General features: G+C 36.6%; 1 protein-coding gene and 1 pseudogene across 3 annotated transcripts in view; one reads left to right on the forward strand and one right to left on the reverse strand.

Annotated features, from left to right (window-relative positions):
* The window catches only part of NUBPL (nucleotide binding protein like), a 367758-nt gene that overhangs the window by 248579 nt on the left and 91470 nt on the right, over positions 1-27709 (forward strand). The window lies entirely within an intron of this gene.
* LOC118891142 lies at positions 16178-16971 on the reverse strand (annotated as a pseudogene).

Raw genomic sequence — 27709 nt, forward strand, 5'->3', positions numbered from 1 at the left:
TCTGTTGTGTTTTTATACACTAACAATAAACTATTAGAGAAATTAAGAAAACAATCCCATTTACAGTTGCATTAAAAAAATACTGAGGAATACATTTAACCAAGGAGGTTACACTGTACACTGAAAAGTATTTTTTAACAAAAGAAATTGAAGAAGACACAAATAAATAGAAATTGTGTTCATGGATTCCAAGAATTAATATTGTTAAAATGTCTGTCCTACCAAAGGCAGTCTATAGATCGATGCAATCAATCCCTGTCAAAATTCCAGTGGCATTTTTCACAGAAATAAAACAAACAGTCCTAAAACTTGTATGGAACCACAAAGATGCTGAATAGCCAAAGCAATCTTGAGAAAGAAGAACAAAGCTGGTGGCATCATTTTCCCTGATATAAAACTATATTACAAAACTACAGTAATTAGAACAGTATGGTATTGGCATTAAAACAGGTACATAGATCAATGGAATAAAATAGATCAGAAATAAACCCAAGCATATGTGTCAATTAATTTACACCAAAGGAGACAAGAATATACAAAGGGAAAAGGACAGTCTCTTTAGTAAATGATGTTGGCAGAACTGGACAGCCACATGCAAAAGGATGAAACTGGACCACTATCTTCCACCATATACAAAAATTAACTCAAAATGGATTGAAGACTTGAATGTAAGACCTGAAACCATAAAAATCCAAGGAGAAAACATTGGTACATTGGTGATAAGCTCCTTGACTCCTTGGCAGTGTTTTTTTTTTTTTTTTTTTTTTTTTTTTGGATCTGACTCCCAAGGCAAGGGCAACAAAAGCAAAAATAAACAAATGGGACTAAATCCAACTAAAAAATTTTTGTCACAATGAAGGGAACCATGAACAAAATGAAAAGGCAACTTACTGAATTGTAAATCATTTATCTCATAAGGGGTTAATATCCAAAATATATAACGAATTCATACCACTCAATAACAAAAAGGCAAACAGTCCAACTTACAAATGGCCAGAAGATCTGAATAGACATTTTTCCAAAGAAGAGATACAGATGGCCAACAGCTACATGAAAATATACTCAACATCACTAATCATTAGGGAAGTGCAGATCAAAACCACAGTGAAATAGCACCTCACACCTGTCAGAATGGCTGTTATAAAAAAGACAAGAAATAACAAGTGTTGGAGAGTATGTGGAGAAAAGGGAACTCTTGTGCTGTGTTCTTGGAGATGTAAAGTGGTGCAGTCACCATGGAAAACAGTATGAAGATTCCTTTAAAAATTCAAAATAGAACTGTGATACAATTTAGCAATTCCACTTTTGGGTATTTATCTGAAGAAAATGAAAACACAAATTTGAAATGATATATGTGCCCTGATGTTCACGGCAGCATTATTTATAGTAACCAAGATATGTGAACAACCTAAGTGTCCCTCGGTGGATAAGTGGATAAAGAAGATATGGTATATTTGCACAATGGAGTACTACTCAGCCATAAAAAAAACAATGAAATCTTGCCATATATGACAGCATGGATGGACCTTGAGGATATTATGCTAAGTGAAATAAGAGTCAGAGAAAGACAAATACCATATGATTTCACTTATGTGTGGAATCTAAAAAAACAAAACAAAGGAACAAACAAAACAAAACAAAAGTACTCATAGTTACAGAGAACAGACTGATGGTTATCAGAGCAGAAGAGTGTTGGGTGGTATGCAAAATGGGTGAAGGGGATCAAGAGGTACAGCCTTCCAACTGTAAAATACGTAAGTCATGTGGATGTAGTTTACAGCATGGGAACTATAGTTACTAATATTGTATTGCAAATTTGAAAGTAAGAAAATAAATCTTAAAAGTTCTCATCATAAGAGAAAACATTTTTTGTAACTTTGTATGGTGGCAGATGGTAAATTGACTTACTGTGGTTATCATTTTGCAATGCAAACAAATGAATCATTATGTTGTACACCTGAAACTAATATAATGTTGTATGTCAATTATACTTCACTTCAAAAATTCATTGAATTGTACATGTAAAATGGGTGAATTTCATGGTATGTAAATTATACCTCAATAAAGTTATTTACAAAAAAAAATAAAGATACCATGATTAAGAACCAGCAGGTACAACAGACAATAAAAATAGACTTATAAAATTATATTCCAAATTCCAAAAATAATGAGGACTGAGAATTAAATTTTATCAGTTCCTTCTTTTGGCATTTATGGTAATGATTTCTAAACATTTTTTCTGTATTCATTTAATTTAATGAACTGTATTAATAGGTCTTTTGGTGTTCAACAAATTTTACATTTCTGGGATCATATTCCTTGAATGCACTGCTATATTAAGTACACTAGTTTTAAAATGTAGGATTACACTAGTTTTCTTTTTTTGTGTGTGTATTAATCTCCACATTGGAAGAACTCTTCCTCAAAACTATCTGGACCAAATGCTTTTTGGGTTATGAGTTGGTCTTTGACTATTTTCCATTTTCTTGTGTTATTTATTCATTCATGTTTTCTACTTCTTGTGTCATTTTTGTTAATTTATAGTTCTTACAAAATGATCCATTTCATCTAGTTTGAAAATTTTATTGGTAGATGTTGTACTTAGTAATCTCTTGTAATATCAAATCTCTTTTCTTATTCTTAGTGAGACTTGTCAAAATGTTGTCTTATTGGTCTTTTTTGAGAAAAAAAAGCTTTTGGTTTTGTTGATTGAGTTTATTGGTTATTTTTCTTTGTTTTAATAAGGTATAACTTACATATAATAAGATACAAGGATGATAAGTGGACATTTTGGTGAGGTTTTGATTTTGGGTACACCCATGTATTCGATCTAATATGCAAAACAAGATAAAGAGCATTTCCATTACAACAGAAACTTCCCTTGTGCCCCTTTTCAATCAGTGGTTGCCATAGGCAACCACTTTATGAATTTTTGAAATCATAGAATAGTTTTGCCTTTATTCAACATAAAGTTTTTGAGATTTATCAGTGTTGCGTGTTAGTAATTTGTTCTTTTTTTTTTGCTGAATAGTATTTAATCATATGAATATGCCACAATTTATTTACTCTATGTTGAGGGACAGTTGGTTTGTCTCTCTTTTTGTTTTTGTTTTTTGGGAGTTTTTTTTGGCTATTATGAATAAAGTTGCTTTGATGAACATATAAAACATATATTTTTGTATGTGTTAATGCCTAGGAATGGAATTGCTGAGTTAAAGATCAGATGTACATTTAACTTTATAAGAAACTACCAAAGAGTTCTCCAAAGTGATTTATGCTCCCACCAGCAGTGTATGAGAATACCATTTGCCCTGTATTCTTGCCAACATTTGGTGCTGTCATTCTTTTTGATTTTAGCCATGCTGTTAAGAGTGTGGTGGTATCTTACTGTGTTTTAAGTTTGCATTTCTCTGATGACCTAAAAATGTGAGCACCTTTCCCTATGGTTATTAGCTATCAGAATATCCTCCTTTGTGAAGAGTCTATTCAGTCTTTTGCTCATTTTTAAATGATTGTTTTTTTGTTGATTTGTAAGAGTTTTTAATATTCTGGATATCAGTCATATATTTATTATATAATTTGATGTAATTTCATCAGTCTGCCTACTTACCTACCTATTGAGAGCTAGCAAGATAGAGAGTGTATGTGTGCATGCAAGAATGCGAGAGGGGAGAGGTAAAGAGAAAGAGAGAAAAATATTTTCTGAGGCTTGCCAGTCATTTCTAAATGGTGCCTTTTGACAGACAGATTGTTTTTTTAATTTTGGTTCTGGCTTTTATGTTTAGGCCTGTGCTTTATCTCAAATTAATTTTTGTGTATGGTGTGAGAAAGAAGTTCAGCTTTTTTTTTTTTCTGTACATTTGTCCAGTTTTCTAGCACTAAATGTAAGAAGACACTTTGCTTGATTTAATTGACTTGAAGCCTTGATTGAAAGAAAAATACATGTATATGTATATGTAGGTATGTATGTATGTATAGATAGATAGGTAGATAGATATTTGTGTGTGTGAGTGTAGGGGTGTCTGTTTTTGGATTCTGTATTCTGTTATCTGCCTCACACCAATACTACATAGTCTTGATAGCTGTGGGGTAAGGCTTCTGGATTTGTTTTCTTTTTAAAGGATTGTTTTGGGAATTTTAGATTGTGTGCATTTCCATAGAAATTTTAGAATCAGCCTGTCAATTTCTTCAAAATGTTTGCTGGAATTTTGCTAGGGATTATGTGGAATTGATAGCTCAATTTGGAGAGAATTGCCATCTTAGCAGTATTGAGTCTTCTGATCCATGAACATTATATTTCTTCCCATTTATTTAGGTCTTTTGAAATTTCTTGCAATAGTATTTTGTAGTGTAATAAACTTGCACATCTTTGTTAGGCTTATTTCTAGATATCTTTTTGTTTTGTTTTTAATTTCATTTTGAATTGTGTATTGCTAGTATATAGAAATATAATTGAGGCTTTTTTTAAAGATTTTTTTGATGTGGACCACTTTTAAAGTCTTTATTAAATTTGTTACAATGTTGCTTCCGCTTTATGTTTTGGTTTTTTGGCCATGAGGCACGTGGGATCTGCTCCCTGACCAGGGATCGAACCTGCACCCTCTGCATTGGAAGGTGAAGTCTTAACCACTGGACCGCCAGGGAAGTCCCAATTGAGTTTTGTATATTGACCTTGTCTCTTGCTCTCTTCCTAAGATCATTTATTATAGCAATTTTTGTAGATTCCATTGGGTTTTCTGCATATGTAATCATGTCGTCTAGGAATAAAGAAGCTTTCAGTTTTAATATTTATGCCTTTTATTTCTTGCCTTACTACACTAACTAGCTTTTTCAGTAGTACAGTGTAGAAGTGGAGAGAATGGATTTCTTCATCTTGTTCCCGACTTTTTTGGAAAAGCATTTAAAATTTCATCATTAAGTAAGTAAGCCATAGTTTTTTTATGGATACCATCTCTTAGCTTCAGATCGTTCTGTTTCTACTTTGCTGAGAATTGTTACTATGAATGGGTATTGAATTTTGTCTAATGCTTTTTCTGTATATGTTGAGATGATCATACAGTTCTTCTCTTTTATTCTGCTAATGTGATAAATTACATTAGTTTTTATAAATTAGATCTATCATGTGTTCATGAGATTAAATCCCTCTGTCATGATGTTTTATTATTTTTATATTTTGATGGATTTGTTTTTCTAATAGTTTAAGAGTGTTTTTTTAATCTGTGTTCACAAGGGATGTTGGTCTGTAATTTTCTTCCCTTATAATATCTCTGTAGTGATTTATTGTCAAAGTTGTCTTCAGCGTTTTGATTTTGTATAGCATAAATGTCTTCATTTTAAAATTACTTTCCTCTTCTAGTTTCTCAAAGTTTATTATTATTTTCTAATTTTTTAGTTGAATCTTCTTTTGAATCATAAATATACTTGTCTATAAATGTTCCTCTGAGTATTGCTTTGGCTACCTCATTTTAAATAGATGTTCTGTATTATTTATAATCAAAGATATGAAATGTTGCAGCAGGAATACTGTATACCTCAGTCACAGATAAGATTCCAGTAAGTGGTTCTGTACACACTCAGGCTTCTGCTAACTACCCCTCTTCTATGAATGCTATATAGTCTCTGTGGATCTGGCCTTTGACCTCCAGATTATAGCTAAAAAGATAAATCAGGGATGTTCTGATGACATAAAATTTTATAGTTCCTGTCATGGCAGCTCTAGGTCAAAGTTTTTCAACTTAACTTTTGACATTTTTAGACTGGATAATCCTTTGTTGGGAGGGGGAAAGGGGCTGTCCTGTGCACTGGAAGATGTTTAGGAGCATATCTGGCTTTTATCCACTAGGTGCCCATAGCAGCCCCACTTGTGACAATTTAAATTTCTCTAGACATTGCCAATGTCCTGGGTTGAGGATGATGTCAAAATTGTACCTGGTTGAGAAACACCGCTCTAGGCCAATATCTTTATGTCATTTTTGTTATTTCTGTAGATCTAGTGAGTTTCCATGCAAAATGGATATATATTAAGTTGTTTTTTACAACTGATAGCAAACCAGGAAGAATGTGGCAAAGGCAGCTATTAGCTGCTTCAAGCAATAGGAAAATTATGGATTAGATGCTATCATTCCTACCTTGTTTGGTTTCACAAGTGATATCTGGACCAGGGACTAAAGACATTTGAATGTATGGTTCAAATAGCAGAAGAGTCCAGGGGAACAGTATCTCTCTCTTCTGTGTCTGTTGCTTAGATGTCTCCCACTGATCTTATAACTGAGAAGCAGAACTGCTTCCCTGGTTTTAAAAATCAAGGTAGATATACATTCATAATCTTGGACAGTCAGAAAGGCACAGTGTTTGTTTATATTTCACTTGTATGATAAATATCTGAAGCATGCTTCACAAACTGCTACAGTGACACATAAAACATACGCTCAATAAAAGTAACTCCTTACAATAGCTATATACTCCAGAGTGAGTATATATAACTCAGTCTTCCCAACTTTTCCCCATTGTTAGAAATTCAGTGTTTTTGTTTCCCCCCCAATTATAAATATTTGTATGAAAGAATATCTTCTGTGTATTGCAGAATTTATATTACAAAGCCAAATTGCTTCCCAAGGGTCTGGGCAGCCATTTGTGATGTTACTTTTCACTCCAGATTTTTCTTGACTTTTTTTTGCCTTTTTTTCCACCACCGTAACTTTAAAAATATTTTTAAAACTATTTACTTCACAAGAAAGTACGTAAGGTGCACTAATCTTAATATATTATACATGCCTGCATAATTGCTACCCAGATCAAGATCTAGAACATTTTTAATATCCAGGAGGTTCCCTCTTGTTCCTTCCCACTCAGTGCTCACTCTCCGAGGTAACCAGTATATGATTGATTGATTGATTGATTGATATTTATTTATATATACATGTGTATTTTTCAGCTTTTTTGAGGTATAATTGACGTATAGAACTATATATATTTAAAGTGTACAATGTGATGATGTGACATGTATGCTTTGAAATGCTTACCACAGTCAGGTTAATTAACGCATTCATCATCTCACATACCCATGAGTTTTTTGGTGTATGTGATCAGAATGCTTAAGATCTACTCTAGACATGACTTCTTTAAGTATTTATAAGTTTTGCTTATCCTTAAACTTCATGTAATAGAATCTTTTATGTCTTACGTTTTTCTCTCAACATAATGCTGTGAGATCCTTCCATGTTTTTACTGAATCCTGGATATTTCTTTCTTTATTTTCAGCTGTATCGAGTCATATTGATAAATAATATTAAAATACATTTCAACCGTATAACATGATGATTTGAAAGGATTCCCACCATTGAGTTGATTATCACATTCACCACCTCAAATATTTCCTTTTTTTTTTTTTTTACTTTTAAAATTTGTTGGTGTGAACACTTAAGTTCTACTCTCTTAGCAAATTCTATTACCAATGCTAGTCACCATGTTATACATTAGATACTCAGACCTTATTCATCTTATAACTGAAAATTTGTACCTTTTTACCACCCTCTCCCTATTTCTTCTACCCCCTCAACCCCTGGCAACCACCATTCTACTCTGTTCGTGAGTTCAGCTCCCTTTTTAGATTCCACATATAAGTGGTACCATGCAGTATTTGTCTGTCTCTGTCTGGCTTATTTCACTTAGAGCATAATGCCCTCCATGTTCATGCATGTTGTTGCAAATGGCAGGGTTTCCTTCTCTTTGAAGGCTGAACGATATTCCACTGTATATATGTACCATATTTTTATCCATCTAAGGCACTTAGGTAGTTTTCGTACCTTGGATGTTGTGAATAGTCCTGCAATGAATATGGGAGTACAGATATATGAGCTAGTGATTTTGTTTCCTTTAGATATATACCTAGAGGTGGGATTTCTGGATCATATGGTAGTTCTATTTTTAATTTTTTGAGAAACATCCATACTGTTTTCCATAATGGCTGTACCAATTTATATTCCCACCAACAGTATGCAAGTTTTCCCTTTTCTCCACATCCTTGCCACCATTTATCTCTTATCTCTTTGATAATAGCCATTCTAACAGATGTGAGGTGATAGCTCATTGTAGTTTTGATTTGCATTTCCCTGATGATTAGTGATGTTGAGCACCTACTCATATACCTGTTGGCCTTTAGTATGTCTTCTTTGGAAGAGTGTCTATTCAAGTACTTTGCCTATTTTTTAATTGGGTTATTGTTTTTTGTTATTGAATTATATGAATTCCTTACATATTTTGGATATTAACCTCTTATTGGGTATGTGGCTTGCAAATAGTTTTTCCCATTCCATAGGTTGCCTTTTCATTTTGTTGATGGCTTTCTTTGCTAAGCAGAAGCTTTTTAGTTTGATGTAATCCCACTTGTTTATTTTTGCTTTTGTTTCCTTCACTTTTGGTGTCAAATCCAAAAAATCATTACTAAGACTGATGTCAAGGACTTTGCCCCTTGTTTTCTTCTAGGAGTTTTACAGTTTCGGGTCTACTTTACATTCTTTAATCCAGTTTGAGTTGATTTTTGTGTATGGTGTAAGATAGAGGTCCGGTTTCATTCTTTTGCATGTGGCTGTCCAGTTTTCCCAGTACCATTTATTGAAGAGACTATCCTTTCCCCATTGTACATTCTTGGCTCCTTTGTTGAAAAGTAATTGACATACATACCTGGGTTTATTTCTGAGCTCTCTATTTTGTTCTGTTGATCTATGTATCTGTTTTAATGCAGATATCATACTCTTTTGATTACTATAGCTTTGTAATGTAGTTTGAAATCAGGAAGAGTGATGCCTCTACTTTGTTCTTTCTCAAGATTGCTTTGTCTAATAGAACTACCATACGACCCAGCAATCCCACTACTGGGTATATACCCTGAGAAAACCATAGGTCAAAAAGTGTCATGTACCACAATGTTCATTGCAGCTCTATTTACAATAGCCAGGACATGGAAGCAACCTAAATGTCCATCGACAGATGAATGGATAAAGAAGATGTGGCACATATATACAATGGAATATTACTCAGCCATAAAAAGAAATGAAATGGAGGTATTTGTAATGAGGTGGATGGAGTTAGAGTCTGTCATACAGAGTGAAGTAAGTCAGAAAGAGAAAAACAAATACAGTATGCTAACACATATATACGGAATCTAAGGAAAAAAAAAAAAAAAAAAGGGCGAGGAAGAACCAAGGGGAAAGACGGGAATAAAGACACAGACCTACTAGAGAATGGACTTGAGGATATGGGGAGGGGGTGGGGTGAGATGGGACAGGGTAAGAGAGTGTCATGGACATATATACACTACCAAATGTAAAATAGATAGCTAGTGGGAAGCAGCCGCATAGCACAGGGAGATCAGCTCGGTGCTTTGTGACCACCTAGAGGGGTGGGATGGGGAGGGTGGGAGGGAGGGAGATGCAAGAGGGAAGAGAAATGGGAACCTATTGTATATGTATAACTGATTCACTTTGTTATAAAGCAGAAGCTAACACACTATTGTAAGGCAATTATACTTCAATAAAGATGTCTAAAGAAAAAAAAAAAAAAAAGATTGCTTTGTCTATTTGGGGTCTTTTCTGGTTCCATATGAGCTTTAGGATTATTTGTTTTATTTCTGTGAAAAAATGCCATTGGAATTTTGATAGGGATTACATTGATCTGTAGATTGCTTTTGGTAGGATAGACATTTTAACAATATTAATTCTTCCAACTCATAAACACAGAATATCTTTCTGTTTATTTGTGTCTCCTTCAATTTCTTTTATCAAAATTCTGTAGTTTTCAGTGTACAGATCTTTCACCTCCTTGGTTAAATTTACCAAGATCAGATAATCCTTGAAATTCTAGATCTACATCTCTCTACTCATTTAAAGTAATTAGGGTGACATTCTAACCAACTCCTAGAAACTGTGTTACGCTAATTCTTATAATTGAGGGTAGGACTAAGAAGAGTGTTTTTGAGAAGAAGTCAAAGAAATAGCAATCAGAAAGGTTAAGGGAATGAAAATATATGCCTTGCTTATTTTCAGGCTAGGCCATAACTCTGTTTCTCACCTTACTCAGAGTAAGGATAATATATAATATTAGAAGGTTGATGAAGAAACAAACTGTCAGTTATTTACATTGGGGAAGGCTTAGCAACTAGATAAGGAGAATGAGAAAGAAGTTACATAGGGAACATTTTATCAAGAGGGAGTCAGTGGGAATGAAGTAGATATGGGGAAAAAAATGTGATCTTTTAGATGGAGAAGGTAGATTAGTAAAGGAATTTAAGGCTAAGTGAGAGTCAGTCAGCCTAATGTCACATAAATATAAAGGACCTATTTTGTATTAGATAATGTTAATAGATATATTATCTGAGATTTGTACATTCTGTGTTTAAACAACCAGCTTAGAAATCTTCTGACTATGCATTTTTGAATAATTGATATTCAGAATACAATTTGTCATCTATAAAGATGTTGATGGAACTGACTTGCATTACAACATTCATGATGATTCTGAGTAAGAAAAATACACAGAAGCATAAAGCACTTAATTATGTTTCTTTAAAAATAAATGTCAAGAAAAACATTTAAAAGTAAGATAAAATGTAATAGTACTTAAGGGACAATTATATCTCAGAATTCAAAATATTTTATAACTGTGCATGGGATAATAGAATTATTTTATATATTTTAATGTATATATTATGTTGAATTTTTAAAAATTATTTATTATGAATGGCTTTTAAGCTTTTCTAAATGAACTCAGACTCCTTTCTTTCAACAGTTCCCTATAGGTCCAGGGTATCTCTATCTCTGATATAATTATGAGGTATTTTATCTGCATTGATAATTTTTGGAATTATATTTGTGCTTATCTATTTTCTCACTTTATAGTTTGTTTTTTAGCTGGCAGAATTGTTTCTTTTACTTCTTCTGAGTAGTTCAGTAGAGTCCAATTAACAGGGACATTGTTGAGGCTGGGAAATGTAACCCAGAGCTATCATTTGCATATTAAAAAGAAGGACATTCTATTCTGGAACCTAGTTCCTATTAAATTAAATAAACTATGTTTACACATAAAAATAGTTATTAGATCTAATGGAAATCAGTAGCGTTTGTAAACTATTAGCCATAAGTATAATATATATATGAATGACTCATTACAAAAAAAAGTGATTTGTCATTTTTATCTCACCAGTTAATCAGATATTTTGTAGATGTGTATTATCAAAATGGAATAACATTCTAAAATTTTTGTGTAGAAATTATTTGTGACAAATCTGATATTCCTTTCCTATACGAAAATTTAGGTAATATATTTTTAGAAATCTTGTCATTTAAGACAGGGGTCCCCAGCCGCTGGGCAATGGACCAGTAGCAGTCTGTGGCCTGTTAGGAACCGGGCTGCACAGCAGGAGGTGAGCGACAGGCGAGCAAGCAAAGCTTCATCTGTATTTATAGCCGCTCCCCATAACTCACACTACTGCCTGAGCTCCGCCTCCTGTCAGATCACCAGTGGCATTAGATTCTCATAGGAGTGCAAACCCTACTGTGAACTGCACACGCGAGGGATCTAGGTTGCACGTTCCTTATGAGAATCTAATGCCTGCTCTGAGGTGGAGCTGAGGCGGTGATGCTAGTGCTGGGGAGTGGCTGCAAATACAGATTATCATTAGCAGAGAGGTTTGACTGCACAGAGACCATAATAAATCAGTTGCTTGCAGACTCATATCAAAACCCCATCAGTGAGTGGCAAGTGAAAACAAGCTCAGGGCTCCCACTGATTCTGCATTATGGTGAGTTGTATGATTATTTCATTATATATTACAGTGTAATAATAATAGAAATAAAGTGCACAATAAATGTAATGCGCTTGAGTCATCCCGAAACTATCCCCTGTGGCTGGTCCGTGGAAAAATTGTCTTCCATGAAACCAGTCCCGAATGCCAAAAAGGTTGGGGACCGCTGACTTAGGAGGTAATTTTAATTATTTTTGTTGATATTGGTGATATGTTGAGGTTAGGCTCTTCTCTTTCCCTTCTCTCTTAAACCTTCCATATCTCCTTCTTACTTTGTAGAGAGAGGCAAGGGAAACCAACAGGACAATTTGAATTATTAGTACTCATGTAGAAACGGGAGAGTGGAAAATTAGCTTTTAAAAAGTGAAATCATCCCTCAAGATTAATTTGTTAATACTAGTTAACTGACTAATGTTTTTAAGCTCTGTTTCTCCTTTTTTCTGTATCCTGTTTGTATATCCCTTATATTTGTGGTGATCCAGTAATGATATGAGATTGATAATAAATCTGGGTTAAAATAATATTTAATACTATTCTTTAAAATTTTTTAACCCAGCTTATTCTTTGTTAATATATATGGAGAGATATAATGAGAAAGTGAATTATCTAAGAAAAAAGTAGGAATTTATCTTATCTGGTGTTAATTTTATTTCAGCAAAAATATTATTTATAGAAAAATATCATGTAACAGTATTTTATTTCTACTTCCTGAAAATTTTAATTATCTTCAGTCAGGGCAAAGAACAGAAAAAACAGTAATAAGGATTGGATAAATATTGATTTAATTTCATCCATATCATTACCCAGATGATTTTGTTTCCTAAAGCTGCTCCTCTCTTAGGGTTTCCCATAACGAAGTTGTTCAGGTCAAAAGTCTAGGACTCATTCTTGATTTCTTTCTTTCCCTTACCCTATATATACAACCTATCAGCAAGTCCTCTAGATTTTACATCCCAAATAGATCTTAAATCTGTCTACTTCTCTTATCTTCTCCACCAACCTAGTACAATCCATTGTCATTTATTTAGAATAGTGCAAGAGCCTCCTAGGTGGTGTCTCTGCTTTCAACTCTTTTTTATATATCACTCTGTTCTTCAAACGATATTCAGAATGATCTTTAAAAACTTTCCTGCTTAAAACCATCCATATGCTAGGCAACCATCTTATTATTTGGAAAACTTGAAAATAATCAAGTATTTATTTTATTTTTCCTGTGCTATTAACCATATAGTTGATGAAGGAATTTTTTTTTACAGAAATATTCCAGCTGATAAAGAAGGAATGATAGAATTATAGTATCATCAGTTTACAACTCTTAATGAAGTATTGTAGATCTAAGTCAGTAATTATCCTGGTTGCTTATCTATCTATCTATCTGTCTATATATAGAGAGAGAGAGTGAACACTGTATGTGATCTCCCTCCTGATTAGAGCATATAACATAAACTATTAAGTAGTCTTGCTCAAAATTCTAACCTGAATCTGATTAAACCTCCAGATCTCACGACCAGCTTATAAGAAATGTATGAGTAAGAGAAAGATGTTAAGTGACACTGTGGGAGTGCAGTCAGGAAATCCAGAATGTGGACAATCTTATAGGGCTCAGTTTTTTTCAACAAATAAATTGCAAGAGAAAAAAAAAGTAAAGGAGCAATGATCTATAGATTAAAAAGGTCAAGAAACTGATTAATTGCAATATCTGGACCTTATTTGTATTCTGATTTGAACCAATAAGCTTTTTAAAAAAATGGTACACAGGGAAATTTGAACACTGGCTAGATAGTTGATGATTGTAGTAAATTATTATTGAAAATAATGTGTAATGATGGTAATATTGATAGTGGTCACATTTACAAGAGTCCTTATCTTTTAGAGATACATACTAAATTGTGTATAGAGGAAATGATATGATGTCTGAGGGATAGATGGGGAATGAGTAAAGGTACAGATTAATTAAGACCAGTGATGAATTAATAATTGCTTTTCTTTTTTATGGCCACGCTGCGCAGCTTGCAGGATCTTAGTGCCCCGATCAGGGATTGAACCTGCGCCCCCTGCAGTGGAAGCACGGAGTCCTAACCACTGGACCGCCAGGGAATTCCCCATGAATTAATAATTATTGAAACTGGATGATAAAGATATCAGAGTCCATTTTGCATTTTTCACATATGTCTTAACTTCCTATAATTAAATTTAAAACAAAACAAAAAGCCATTGTGCCTAGACTGTAATCCAAACTATTTATCTTAGCAGGTTCTACCTAATTTGTCCCCTACTTACCTCATCTCAACCATGCTCATCCTTGCTCAGAGTACACTTATTTCTTCCTTTTCTGCAGATACCACAAGTTCATTTCCATTTTAGGGCCCTTGAAATTGCTGTTCTCTCTATCTGCAACCTTCTTTCCCTGGATCTTTAGTGTCTGACCCCTCTTGACATTCAGGTCTCATTTAATTTTAATTTTAATTTTTTTCAGGTCTCATTTTAATGTCACCCTAGAAGAGCTGGCTGTGACAATCATCTCATCTTGTTTCATTTTCGTCAGAACACTTATAATGATTTGACATTTTCTTTTATATTTATTTATTTATTGACAGTTTCCACCATTAGAGTGTAAGCTACATGACAGTGGTGGTAAGATCTTGACTCTTGTTCACTTTTAAATTCCCAGCACTTCAGACAAATACCTAGCAAATATGGCTGGTACTTAATAAATGTTTTTGAATGAATCAATTAAATGTTTGTGAAGCTGTTGAATTATAAGAGCATTATTAATCTTTTACATTTGGAATATCAACATTATATACTATTGTTGCCTAATGAAAGTATTTAATATTCAGCTGACATTTTCATTATTAATGTTTTCAAAGGCTCACGTGTGGGAGAATTAGCTCAGTAGCAAAGCTTCAGAAAGATTTTTAAAAATTTACAAAATGTCACATTTTCTCTTAGCATTTATTTTAAAATATTTGTATTTTGTGTAATTAATGTCACATCTTGTCTAAAAGCTGTTTTTCATATCTGGATAAGTAGAGGTTAAGTTTTTTGTTTTTAGTTTGTTTATATTATTTATTTACCTTTGGCTGCGTTGGGTCTTCGTTGCTGTGCATGGGCTTTCTCTAGTTGTGGCGAGCAGGGGCTACTCTTTGTTCCGGTGTGCGGGCTTCTCATTGTGGTGGCTTCTCTCGTTGTGGAGCATGGGCTCTAAGCGTGCGGGCTTCAGTAGTTGTGGCTCACGGGCTCTAGAGCACAGGCTCAGTAGTTGTGGCTCACGGGCTTAGTTGCTCCGCGGCATGTGGGATCTTCCCAGCCCAGGGCTCGAACCCGTGTTCCCTGCATTGGCAGGCGGATTCTTAACCACTGTGCCGCCAGGGAAGCCCCAGAGGTTAAGTTTTGTGATATGTGTTTATGTGTGATATGAAAATTTGACAAACATTTCTTGGCTCATGTGAATAATAATGATACATATAATTATATCTTTTATCTTTTAAGAAGGAACTGAGAAATACTTTATAGGTAAATGCATAGAGAAAATGAGACAGTAAAATTAGGAGAACTCTTTTTAAAAAAACAAAGAAGATAATGTATTTTGTTATGAACAATCAAACATATATATATGTACATATATATGTAAGTGGTGTCATTTAAAATAATTTAGGGAAGTTGTTCATAATGGTTATTGAATAAAATGATATGTTTCACTGGTGAAATAATTTTCATCCTAATATTTATTATTAGAGATACATATGTGATGCAAAGACTGGTGGATTCCTTCCTCCTTGTGTCCTCAGGATACTTTCTGTCCACAGCACAATTTGGCCTCCAGAGTTGAGCTCATGGCCAGGGTGGCTCCTCTCATCATCCTCCATGTATGGCAAATAGGAGTCTTAGATCATGGCCTTTCCACCAGAAACTTGCCACTATGCGCTTCTCTTGTTCACTGTCTCATATTAAGTGCTACAGATCTGGAAACTTCTTCAGATTTGACTCTGCCAAGACATATTTTATTCTAAGTGGGTTTGTTTGTTTGTTCTTTTGCTTATTTTTCTATTTATTTCTCTATTCAGTCAGGTTTATTGTGGTTTGTCATACGGAAAGCACTAGCTTTGAGATTGTAGGGAATAAGATAGAGATGAACATAGCTTAGTATACTTATTTCAGGGATGTTGCCTTAGCTAGTTTCACTTTTGGAACTTGTCTTTTGGAATTGTCTTTAGAATGAGTTTTTAAGTTAACTATGTGCTCACACATTTATAGTCCTATCTTAGTTTTGGGGGGAGTCAGAGAAAACAGGCGTTTCCTCAGTCTACCTGGGAAAGAAGGGGTGAGAAGACACAGAATATCACTAGGCTCTGGGGCCACACAGGGCCTAGTTCTCTACCAAGGAAAGTGCTGATTTCCCTTGTCATGGTCCTGGCCTTGCTCCCAAGCTTGTCCTCCAGTTTTAGAAGTCGTTCAGTTCCCAGAATGCCCCCTTCCTTTACATCCCTAGCATTTTCACTCAGGGGAGAAGGCCGCTTACCCTGTTGTAGTGTCAGGGTCTCAGGGGAGTTGTCATCCTGCAGGATGGCGAGCGGAGAGCTCCCTAGTACCCTGCCATTTGGTTTCTGTCTATTGTGCTTAGAACCTGAAGATCAGGGAGTCTCGGGGTCTCTCAAGGGCTTGCCTGAGCCCCGGCTGGCCCTAACAGTTTCTGTGAGCTGTCCTGTTTCCTCCTTGGAAAACACCTGCTTGGAGGGGAAGCTCAAGATGGTGTCTGGCTCCAAGATGTTGCCTGGTCCTCAAGGGATTACTGTTGCCCATGGGCAATTCGAATGCAGATGAAGGTGCCTCTGGAGGCAGAGCAGGCTCTGGGGGAGGATTCAGTTTGGGGGTTTCAGTCTCAAATAGTTCACTGAGCTGTTTTACCAGTGGGTTTGGGGGGGTCTCTGCTGCTGGAGTTCATAGGTATCCATGAAGTGCCAGGGTAGGAGAGCAGGCATCTGAGTCCTGGGACTGAGTAAGACCCTCCCACTACTTCTCTGTAGGTCAGTTGGAGTGTGGGGTCTGCACTTGAACAGGAGTGCGCAGGATACCTGCACTAAGTGAACGGGGATCTGCCTGTAGAGCCAAACGCATGCTGTGCAGTGGAGGCCGTGTGGAGTGAGAGGGATGCTCTTGGCTGAACCCATCTCAACTAGAAGGAATAGGGGGGGTTAGGGCCCAGCCCAGGCTAGGAAGATGCTGGGCCCCAATTCCACTTTTGGGTGCACAGCAACTCCTCCAGTTTGTTCACTAATGATAATTTGTTTAGCCGTTCTCCCTTTAAAGGACATTGAAGTTTGAGCCACTTTTTCTTTATTTAAAAAAATTATTGCATTGAGCTTCTTTGCAAATGAGATAGCACTGTTTTTGGATATATAATTTCTGTGTTTGTTTAAGATTCACAAAAATCCAAAGATTCACAAATTAATTTGATATTTTCTTAGGTGCCTTTACATTGTAGTAAGTTTTTTGAGAACCTCTTTCTTCCTTCCTTTTTTCTTCTCCCCTTTCTTTCTCTCTCTTCTTTTATCTCTCTCTCTTTCTTTCTTTCTTTGAATGTTTAAGTTCTACTCTCTTAGCAGATTTCAACTGTGCAATACAGTGTTATCAACTATGATCATATGTTTTACTATAGATCCTCAGACCTTATTCATCTTACAGCTAAAAGTTTGTACCCATTTAACAACCTCTCCTATTTCCCCCACATCCCAGCCCCTGGCAACCACTTTTCTACTCTGTTCCTATGAATCTGACTTTAAAAAAAAAGCCACATATGAGTGATACCATGCAGTATTTATTTGTCTTTCTCCACATAGCTTATTTCACTTAGCTTAATGTCCTTAAGGTCTATCCATGTTGTCATAAATGGTAGGATTTTCTTCTTTCTCATGGCCAAATAATATTCCGGGGTGTGTGTGTGTGTGTGTGTGTGTGTGTGTGTATCACATCTTCTTTATCCATTCTTCCATTGACAGACACTTAGGTTGTTTCAGAATCTTGGCTATTATGAATAATGCTGCAATAAACATGGGAGTGCAGATATTCTCTTGAATATCCTGTTTTCATTTTCTTTGGAAATATGCCCAGAAGTGGGATTACTGGATCATATGGTAGTTCTATTTTTAATTTTTTGAGGAACATCCATACTGTGTTCCATAGTGGGCTCACCAGTTTACATTCCCACTAACAGTGCAGAAAGTTCTCTTTCTGCACACCCTCACCAACACTTGTTATCTCATTGTATTTTTTTTTTTTTTTTTTAATAGCTAAACAATTTTTTTTTTTTAACTTTTTTTTTTTTTTTGGGGGGGTTTATTTATTTAGTTATTTACTTATTATTTATGGCTGTGTTGGGTCTTCGTTTCTGTGCGAGAGCTTTCTCTAGTTGCGGCAAGTGGGGGCCACTCTTCATTGCGGTGCGCGGGCCTCTCACTATCGCGGCCTCTCTTGTTGCGGAGCACAGGCTCCAGACGCGCAGGCTCAGTAGTTGTGGCTCACGGGCCCAGTTGCTCCGCGGCATGTGGGATCTTCCCAGACCAGGGCTCGAACCCGTGTCCCCTGCATTGGCAGGCAGATTCTCAACCACTGCGCCACCAGGGAAGCCCTCATTGTATTTTTAATGATAGCCATTCTAACAGGTGTGAAGGCGGTATCTCATTGTGGTTTTGATTTGCATTTCTCTGATGACTAGACTAGTGAGTGATATTGAGCACCTTTTCATGTACCTGTTGGCCATTTATGTGTCATCTTTGGAAAAATGTCTCTTTGGAAAAATGTCTCTTTGGCTCCTCTGCTCCTTTTAAAATCAAATTGTTTGATTTTTTGCTGTTGAGTTGTATGAATTCATTATATATTTTGAATAGTAACCCCTTATCAGATATGTGATTAGCAAATATTTTCTCCCATTCAGTAGGTTGCATTTTCACTTTGTTAATTGCTCCCTTTGCTGTGCGGTAGCTTTTTAGTTTGATGCGGTCCCGCTTGTTTATTTTTGCTTTTGTTTGCTTTGCTTTTGGTGTTAAATCCAGAAAGTCATTGCCAAGACCAATGTCAAGGAGCTTATCCCCGTTTTCTTCTAAGAGTTCTACTTTCAGGTCTCTTTCAATTTTTTAATCCAGTTTGAGTTGATTTTTGTGTATGGTTTAAGATAGGGGTCCAGGTTCATTCTTTTGTATGTGGCTGTCCAGTTTTCCCAACACCTTTTATTGAAGAGACTATCCTTTCCCTGTTATATATTCTTGGGGAAATAGTTTCTTAAAATTTTTTAAACAGAAACATATCAGAAAATTTATTTAGTCATGCTATAATTACCCAAAATGAAATTGAATTGTTGCCACAGTTAGTTTTTGGAGAAAAGGGCAGAAGTCCTATGTTTTCAAAATACAGAGTTGAGGGTATCTTGTAAAAATCTTTTCTAACTATATTGGAGCATAACATGTTATGCATAGGCCTTTAGGTAAAGATAATACTGCTGAATCATCTGTATCTCAGGATGTTTCTTACTTAACTAAACTCTTAATGGTTTTTAAAGATGTGACAGGACCTATGAAATTGAGTATATATGTTAAAAAAAATTTAGAATGAGTAAGTAGTTCTTGAAAGAGCTAGACGCCTTACTTGTAGCTTCATGGGTGGTTGGTTTTTCCTTCAGTTTGATGGCCATCATTAGGCAAGTCTACTTCTCCTGTGGTGACGATGCTTATAGCACCTCCTAGTGTGAAACCCAGGGCCAACAAACATCCAGTAACTCTCAGTATTGATTTTAGGTGCTTCATGTTTCTGTGAATGGCTACGTCAGATGACAAATTTCAGTGATTTCAGTTGTTATAAAAAGCAGAGAACAAAATTGGGAGTGTTGATGAAAATTTCATGTGCAGAACTTTGTTGCCAAAATTATTTGGCAGTTTAAATGCATCCAGATCCAATTTTTGAGAGATGTGTTGATCCTGCGTATAGGAACTTCCCTGGCCCACACTGCTAATGGGGGAGGAGTAGCCCTCCATGAAGGTGAGAATACCAGTCAGGCTTTTATTTTTACAACACAACATTTTTGCATTTGAGCATCAAATTTCAAAGCACATGACTTTTTGATTCATAGATGTTTGCTGCTGAATTTATGTTATAATGTTTGGCCAAATATCTAGCACAAGCCTAAGATGATTGAGGATTGAAAGAGCCTAGCTGAGGAATGCTAACCAGTCATTCTCAAGTTTTCTTCATAGATCACTTGTGTAGGTCATCTTTGCAAAACCATGAAAATGTTATGTTCTGAGCCTTCATCAAGAGTCTATGTAAGAAATGTCTATGTCTCTTCTTCTTTTGGAGGATGTTGGAAGAGGAATGGGACAGTGGGGATGGGGTAACTGTTATGGAAAGGCAGTACATTATATGGAAAGAATGTGGGCTGTGGTGACAGAAGGTTAGTAGCTTTGGTGGTGGGAGGATGTGGAAGGTCTCTTTTGATTGTCTATGTTTTTCAACAAAATTAGGCATTTATTGGGTATATACGTACCTGGGTACTATACTTGGCCTGAAGATATAAAAGTGAATAAGACTACTATTTAAATAGGAGGACAGCAGTTTGGCTGTATTGTTAGTACACATTTCTTCCAGTTTTTTGGTTTGTGCTCAAGTTTTAGTCTTAGTTTGCTCACTGTTGGTCTTTCTTCCCCCCTATTTTTATTTTTTCATTGATTGGGGGAATTGAGAGAGAGGGGAGAGATACCAACGGACTGATTCAGGCCATAATATCAACTTACATTTTATGTTAGGTATCCGCATATATTTCTTTACTCTGACTTATTGTCCTATATGTTAATATTTCAGAATTATTGAGACTATACCTGATTCAAGGAGTTAATTTCTTACATCCAGATAGTCTTGCTTTCTGATGCCAAAGTAGTTTGGTCAGAACTTCAACCTTTAGCTTTATTTGTTCATTCATAACTAGTTTGCTGTTTTAAATACAAGAATCAAACCTCATACTATATGCCTATTTTGATGCAATTTTGCAAAAGTATGTACTCATATTAAATAAAATTATTTCTTCAACTGGAAGAGAAAAAAAAGAATTCTCATGTTAAATGTGACTTGAAATTCATAATCTGATTAACAAGAGTCTAGTTGATAACAAAGATTTTTAAATGGACAACCATGATATTTAAATTAAAAATGACTTATCTGGACATCAGTACGAAACTAAGAGAAAATATGTTCCAAAATAACATATATGTATCATTATTATCTTATCTGAGAAACCATAGCTTACTAACGAGAGTTAGTTTCTGTATAGAACACAGGTTTGTATTGAGCCTCACCATGATACAGTTAGTTTTCTTGTACTTCATGGCATTGCTTACTTCCTACTCTGGCCTGCATTCTGTTACTATGCACGTGCCACTGGAGGCAGGGATATGTTAGGGAGAATTAGGGCACAAGTTCTATTTATTTACAGGTTTTGGGGGTAATTTTTGTTTGAGAAGTGTATGATGATACTTAAGTAATATTAGTTTTCCAGTTTTATAGACAACAAACTGAGGTCTAGAAAGATAACTTTCATCAAGATTACAGGTGATATACTAATTGGTTTGTTTATTGTCCTCCTATCTCCGTTTCATGGGGACAGGAGCTTCAGGTATCTTGTTCATTGCTGTATTCCCAGTGTCTAGAACAGCGCGTGGCACATGTAAATGTTGGTATTAATTTCTAAGTTAGGGTTGAACTCTATAATGATGATTCTGTGTATCCACTTATTTATATTCTGGTTTTAGGCATGCATATTAATGTGTGATCTGAAATATTAAGATAAATATGAAGATACCTGTTGAGGAGAGAACAACTTCTAGATATAGTACCACATTCACTTGCTCATCAGGGTACAAGATTATTGTGAACAAGCCTGCATATAATGACCAGTGTGCATAAATGAGAATGGAGAAACAGCTGCTCATTTAACGGTCTTTTAATGAGATGCATAAACTTCAGTCTGTTTTCCTGTTTCTTTGCAATTTAGTGATTTCAGGTTTCTTAGATGTCTTTTGGATACGTCTGAAGTAATTATGTAGTTTAGGAAGTCGGAAAGTGCTGAAGTTGATGAGATGGGAATTAGATTGTTTTACGTGTTTTTTTTTTCCCACTCTGTCCTCAAACCTACTTCCAATCTATATCTGTATCATCACCTTCATCTCTATTCTTTCTCCATCCTTAATCCTTCTCAAAATCCTTTGTTAAACGTAGTTATAGCTAAAAGCTGCTGCATTTTTTAGTTTTCGCTAGGAAAAGTCACATGTGACAGTACATTTATTGTTTTTTCTTCACCTTTGTAGGTGGCAGGTCTACTTAACAGGAGCAAGATACAGGTCACTAAAATGTAGAAATTTAATTAATATATTCAAACAACAGATGTGACTTCTTTTCTGCTCACTTCCTAGCCCTTATTTTTAGTCATTTACATCTTTTAAATTGTACTTTGACCCAGTGTTTTCATGCTTAATTTTACTGGAGAGAAATTTCCCTTTAATTTGCAAAAAGCCACTTAACTCAGTTTATGACATCTAAACATATGGAAAATATATATATATATATATTTTTTTTTTTTTTTGGAAAATATATTTTTAAATTACTTGTTCAGGTCATTTTGGAATGTGGTGACCTCAGAAATAGACAAATATTTTCCTAGCACCTGGTTAGAAGAGTAGACATGATAGGCTTACTGAGAGAAATTTTAATTTTGACTTGCATGATATGACAAGCTTCTCTTTAAAGTAACTTTTTTCAATACAATACTACTATTTAATTATTTAATGCTTTTTAGAAAATCCGTGATTTCATTTCCTCTTCAGAAAGAAACCTCTATAAATCAGACAAAGTTATTTTTATTATCCATATTTTGCAGAGTAAGTTTTAGGCAAATCATTTGATTTCAGAGTTTCCGTTCCTTTATCTGTAAAATAAGGACATTGGACAAGATAATCTCTAGAGTTCCTCCTAGCTCTAAAATTCTCTGTTTATAACCATCGTAAGATGAGGAAACAGAGGCATAAAAAAGTTAAGCAGCTTGGGTAAGTTCAAACAATGAATTAATAATAAAACCTTGATATGTGACTTTCTGACTGACCTATTTATTGACACTTTCACACAACCATTATGCCTGAAACTGAAACTGCTGATTTCTTTCTTTCCTTACAGAAAACATATCAGTTAAAAAAAAATTATGCTACAAATATAATCCTTTTTATTTTTCTAAAAGCTCAAATATATTTCTGTAGTCTCAAGTTAAATCCTTGTGATTTAGTAGGTGCTTATTCATATTTTTAAAAGGAGGAGGTCTTACAAATAGCGGTTCCCATAGCAACAAAAGACAAATCAGAAAACAAAGCATATCTTAAGTTATGAAGTATGAGTAATAAAGTAAGTCAAAAGTAAACCAAGTTCACGTATAGCAAAAGAAAAAAATAGAAAAGATTCTTGTGACAATTTTCTTCCATCCTTTTATTTATATTATTATTATTACTATTATTGTGCAAATTATTCTACAATTTGTATCTGAATGTGTGATAAGCATTGGAATGATTCGAGCTTCCTTTTGTTGGTTGAGTATATCTCAGTCATGAGTGTTTTGTATTAGCTGGAAAATTGGATTAGATCTCTCGACCTTTAAGGGTTTGTGACTGAATCCCCTCCCCACTCCTCAACTCAGTGGTGGTTCCCTCAACAACTTTTCAGGAATGCATCTATTTTGTAAATTATGACATTTTATATAGATAACACATTAATTCCTAGATGAGCCAGAATGAGGTATTTTAGGATGGCAGTCAGAGTAGATTGTAGTTCAAAACAAATTTAGATTTGAGTTCTTTGTAAATTTAAGCTAATTTTCCATAAGAAATATGATTGTTCCATGAAATAAATTTTTTAAATATACCAATTTGCTTTTAGCTTTCTTGTTTTTATATAAAGTGCTCCCTTTAAAAAAAAATAGCTTGTTTTGTCATTTTGGTGCTTTCGGCAAGAATACTTTCTATTTACTTTTTTCTGTAAGCAAATCTCTCACAGATGTTTTTCAAGTTACATAAACAGGTCATGGTCACATTTTCTTTTTTAAGTGGTTGGAAGGAACCTTAGTGATCATCTAATCTAAAACACTTTAACAGATGAGAAAATTGAGGGCCAGAGAGGTTAATTGGCTGACCCATGGTAATCTAGCTAATTAGTGATAAAAATGATTGGAATTTAGGTATGCCAATTTTCCACACTAGAATTCTTCTGTTTGATGAGTAGATATCTGGACTGTTACCTGTACCCAGCTAGATTCATAGTCTTGATTTTTACCAAACTCCTCCTTTCCAGTGCTGTTTTTTTTTTTTAATCATAGTGATTAATGTCTGAATCAGAATTTGAAATCTGAAAGCTGCATTATAATAGCTCATACTTAAAATGTAACTGAATATGGAGCTACAGTTTCTCACAGTTGGTTTTCTATTTGATGTGAGTTAGATCTTTAAATTTTTAGAATAAAAATAGACGGTGGGTAGAATGATGGTTATTGACTTAAAACAAAACTAGAATTTAGTGGTGGATTATTGAAAGATAAAATATTCTTTAACAGCACAAAGTCAACATTCCCCTGGTTACAAGACCATGCTTTAATATATAAAAGACTCTTAAAGGATAATGTAAGGAAAGAATACTGTGATATACCATAAAAAAATGCTCAGAAATAGAAGAAACATCATTATAATTAACCAGGAAAATGGGGGGGGGGGGAGAAAGGAAACAAATGATTCTTCTATTTCTTACTTATATTATCTAAGTAAATAATTTTCTGTGGGTCTATAGTGTCTACTTTATATATCTATTTTATCATACTCTGAAAAAGTGGTGTAGTAAAGCTCATTTGTTCTTTTTTTAAAAATATTTATTTATTTATTTGGCTGCGCTGGGTCTTAGTTGCGGCACGTGGAATCTTCTTTGAGGCATGTGGGATCTATTAGTTGTGTAATGTGGGATCTAGTTCCCTGACCAGGGATCGAACCTGGGCCCCCTGTATTTGGAGCATGGAATCTTAACCACTGGACCACCAGGGAAGTCCCATAAAGCTCATTTGTTCTTGGGGTTGTGGTAGCAGAAGTCTTCAGGGGCTTGGAGAATAGTGACGCTGCACCCAATTCTCTGGGAGACTTGGGAGCATGACTTGAGTCACACAGACCAGGATTTATATCCCAACTCCATCACTCACCATCAGCCTGACCTTGGGCAATTTTCTTAACTTCTCTAATCCTGAATATTCTTATCTCTGTAAAATAAGAGATTATAATGCCCATTTTACAATGTTACGTAAATGTATCTACCCTATAATAGGCTCTCATTAACTATTCACTTCCATTTGCACTCCTTTACCTGTTATCTGTAGACCCTTCTCCTCACCTCTTCCCTATTCACTAGCCAGTTCGACCTGATGGCCCCTAAGACTCAAATGTAGGACTCCAGATCACAGGTAACTAGAGCTAAAGAAATAAGCTCGACTGGGACAGATCATCTCTAGCATGCAGTACTACATTGGGTAGACTGCTCTCCTGGAACATAGTGTCCCTCAAGTTCAGTAACATCTTTAAGAACCATCAAAACCATTGGACAATGACTGGGGCTCCATGCAGCTTCTATGGCAGCTACCATCCTGCTCCTTCAGGACCTTGAATCCTCCCAAGTACAATATTTTTTCTAAGAATTTTTTTAAAAAGAATATGATGGTTTTATAGTTTTCCTAATTAAAGGGAGTACCACACATCTAAATATATTTTATAAACTGTCCCAGATTAAGTTAATAAAGTGATTTGTTACTCCTACTTAAAAAAAAAAAATTCTGAAGCTTCAGCCTTTAGGTATATAGGGAGAGTTTTTATTTTTTAATTTCTTTTAGTAATTTTTAAAAATAAAAATATCGGGGGGGGAGAGAAGATGGCGGAAGAGTAAGACGCGGAGATCACCTTCCTTCCCACAGATACAGTAGAAATACATCTACACGTGGAACTGCTCCTACAGAACACCCACTGAACGCTGGCAGAAGACGTCAGACCTCCCAAAAGGCAAGAAACTCCCCCGGTACTTGGGTAGGGCAAAAGAAAAAAGAAATAACAGAGACAAAAGAATAGGGACGGCACCTGCACCAGTGGGAGGGAGCTGTGAAGGAGGAAAGATTTCCACGCACTAGGAGCCCCTTCGCGGGCAGAGACTGCGGGTGGCAGAGGGGGGAAGCTGCGGAGCCACGGAGGAGAGCACAGCCACAGGGGTGCGGAGGGCAAAGCGGAGAGATTCCCGCACTTCCCGCACGGAGGCTCGGCGCTGACCAGCACTCACCAGCCCGAGAGGCTTGTCTGCTCAGCCGCCGGGGCGGGCGGGGCTGGGAGCTGAGGCTCGGGCTTCGGAGGATCGCAGGGAGAGGACTGGGGTTGGCGGCGTGAACACAGCCTGAAGGGGTTAGTGCACCACAGCTAGCCGGGAGGGAGTCTGGGGAAAAAGTCTGCAGCTGACGAAGAGGCAAGAGACTTTTTCTTCCCTGTTCCCTGGTGCGCGAGGAGAGGGGATTCAGAGCGCCGCCTAAACGAACTTCAGAGACGGGCGCGAGCCGCGGCTAACAGTGCGGATCCCATAGCAACAGGGGCGCAGAGGGAAAAACGGAGAGACTCCCGCACAGAGGCTCGGCGCCGAGCAGCGCTCACCAACCCGAGAGGCTTGTCTGCTCCCCCGCCGGGGCGGGCGGGGGCTGGGAGCGGAGGCTCGGGCTTCGGTTGGATCGCAGGGAGAGGACTGGGGTTGGCGGCGTGAACACAGCCTGAAGGGGGTAGTGCACCACAGCTGGCTGGGAGGGAGACCGGGAAAAAGTCTGCAGCTGCCGAAGAGGCAAGAGACTTTTTCTTGCCTCTTTGTTTCGCGGCGGGCAGGGAGAGGGGATTCAGAGCGCCGCCGAAACGAACTCCAGAGACTGGCGTGAGCCTCGGCGGTCAGCGCGGACCACAGAGACGGGCGTGAGACGCTGGGGCTGCTGCTGCCGCCTCCAGAAAGCCTGTGTGCGAGCACAGGTCACTCTCCGCGCCGCCCCTCCCGGGAGCCCGTGCAGCCCGCCACTGCCAGCGTCCCGTGATCCCGGGACAACATCCCCGGGAGAACGCACTGCGCGCCTCAGGCTGCTGCAACGTCACGCCGGCCTCTGACGCCGCAGGCTCGCCCCGCCTCCTCTGTACCCCTCCCTCCCCGTGGCCTGGGTGAGCCAGAGCCCCCGAAGCAGCTGCTCCTTTAACCCCGTCCTGTCTGGGCGGGGAACAGACGCCCTCAGGCGACCTACACGCAGAGGCGGGTCCAAATCCAAAGCTGATCCCCAGGAGCTGTGTGAACAGAGTAGAGGAGGGGAAATCTCTCCCAGCAGCCTCAGAAGAAGCGGATTAAAACTCCACAAACAACTTGATGTGCCTGCATCTGTTGAATAACTGAATAGACAACGAATCATCCCAAATTCAGGAGGTGGACTTTGGGAGCAGGATATATTAATTTTTCCCCTTTTCCTCTTTTTTTTTTTGTGAGTGTATATGCATATGCTTCTGGGGAAGATTTTGTCTGTATAGCTTTGTTTTATAATAGCTTTATTTTACTTCACTATATTATAGCTTCTTTCTTTCCTTTCTTTCTTTCTTTCTTCCTTCCTTCCTTCCTTCCTTCCTTCCTTCCTTCCTTCCTTCCTTCCTTCCTTCCTTCCTTCCTTCCTTCCTTCCTTCCTTCCTTCCTTCCTTCCTTCCTTCCTTCCTTCCTTCCTTCCTTCCTTCCTTCTTTCCTTCCTTCCTTCTTTCCTTCCTTCCTTCCTTCCTTCCTTCCTTCTTTCCTTCCTTCCTTCTA

Source organism: Balaenoptera musculus, chromosome 2 (genome assembly GCF_009873245.2).
Source record: "Balaenoptera musculus isolate JJ_BM4_2016_0621 chromosome 2, mBalMus1.pri.v3, whole genome shotgun sequence".
Classification (NCBI taxonomy): Eukaryota; Metazoa; Chordata; class Mammalia; order Artiodactyla; family Balaenopteridae; genus Balaenoptera; species Balaenoptera musculus.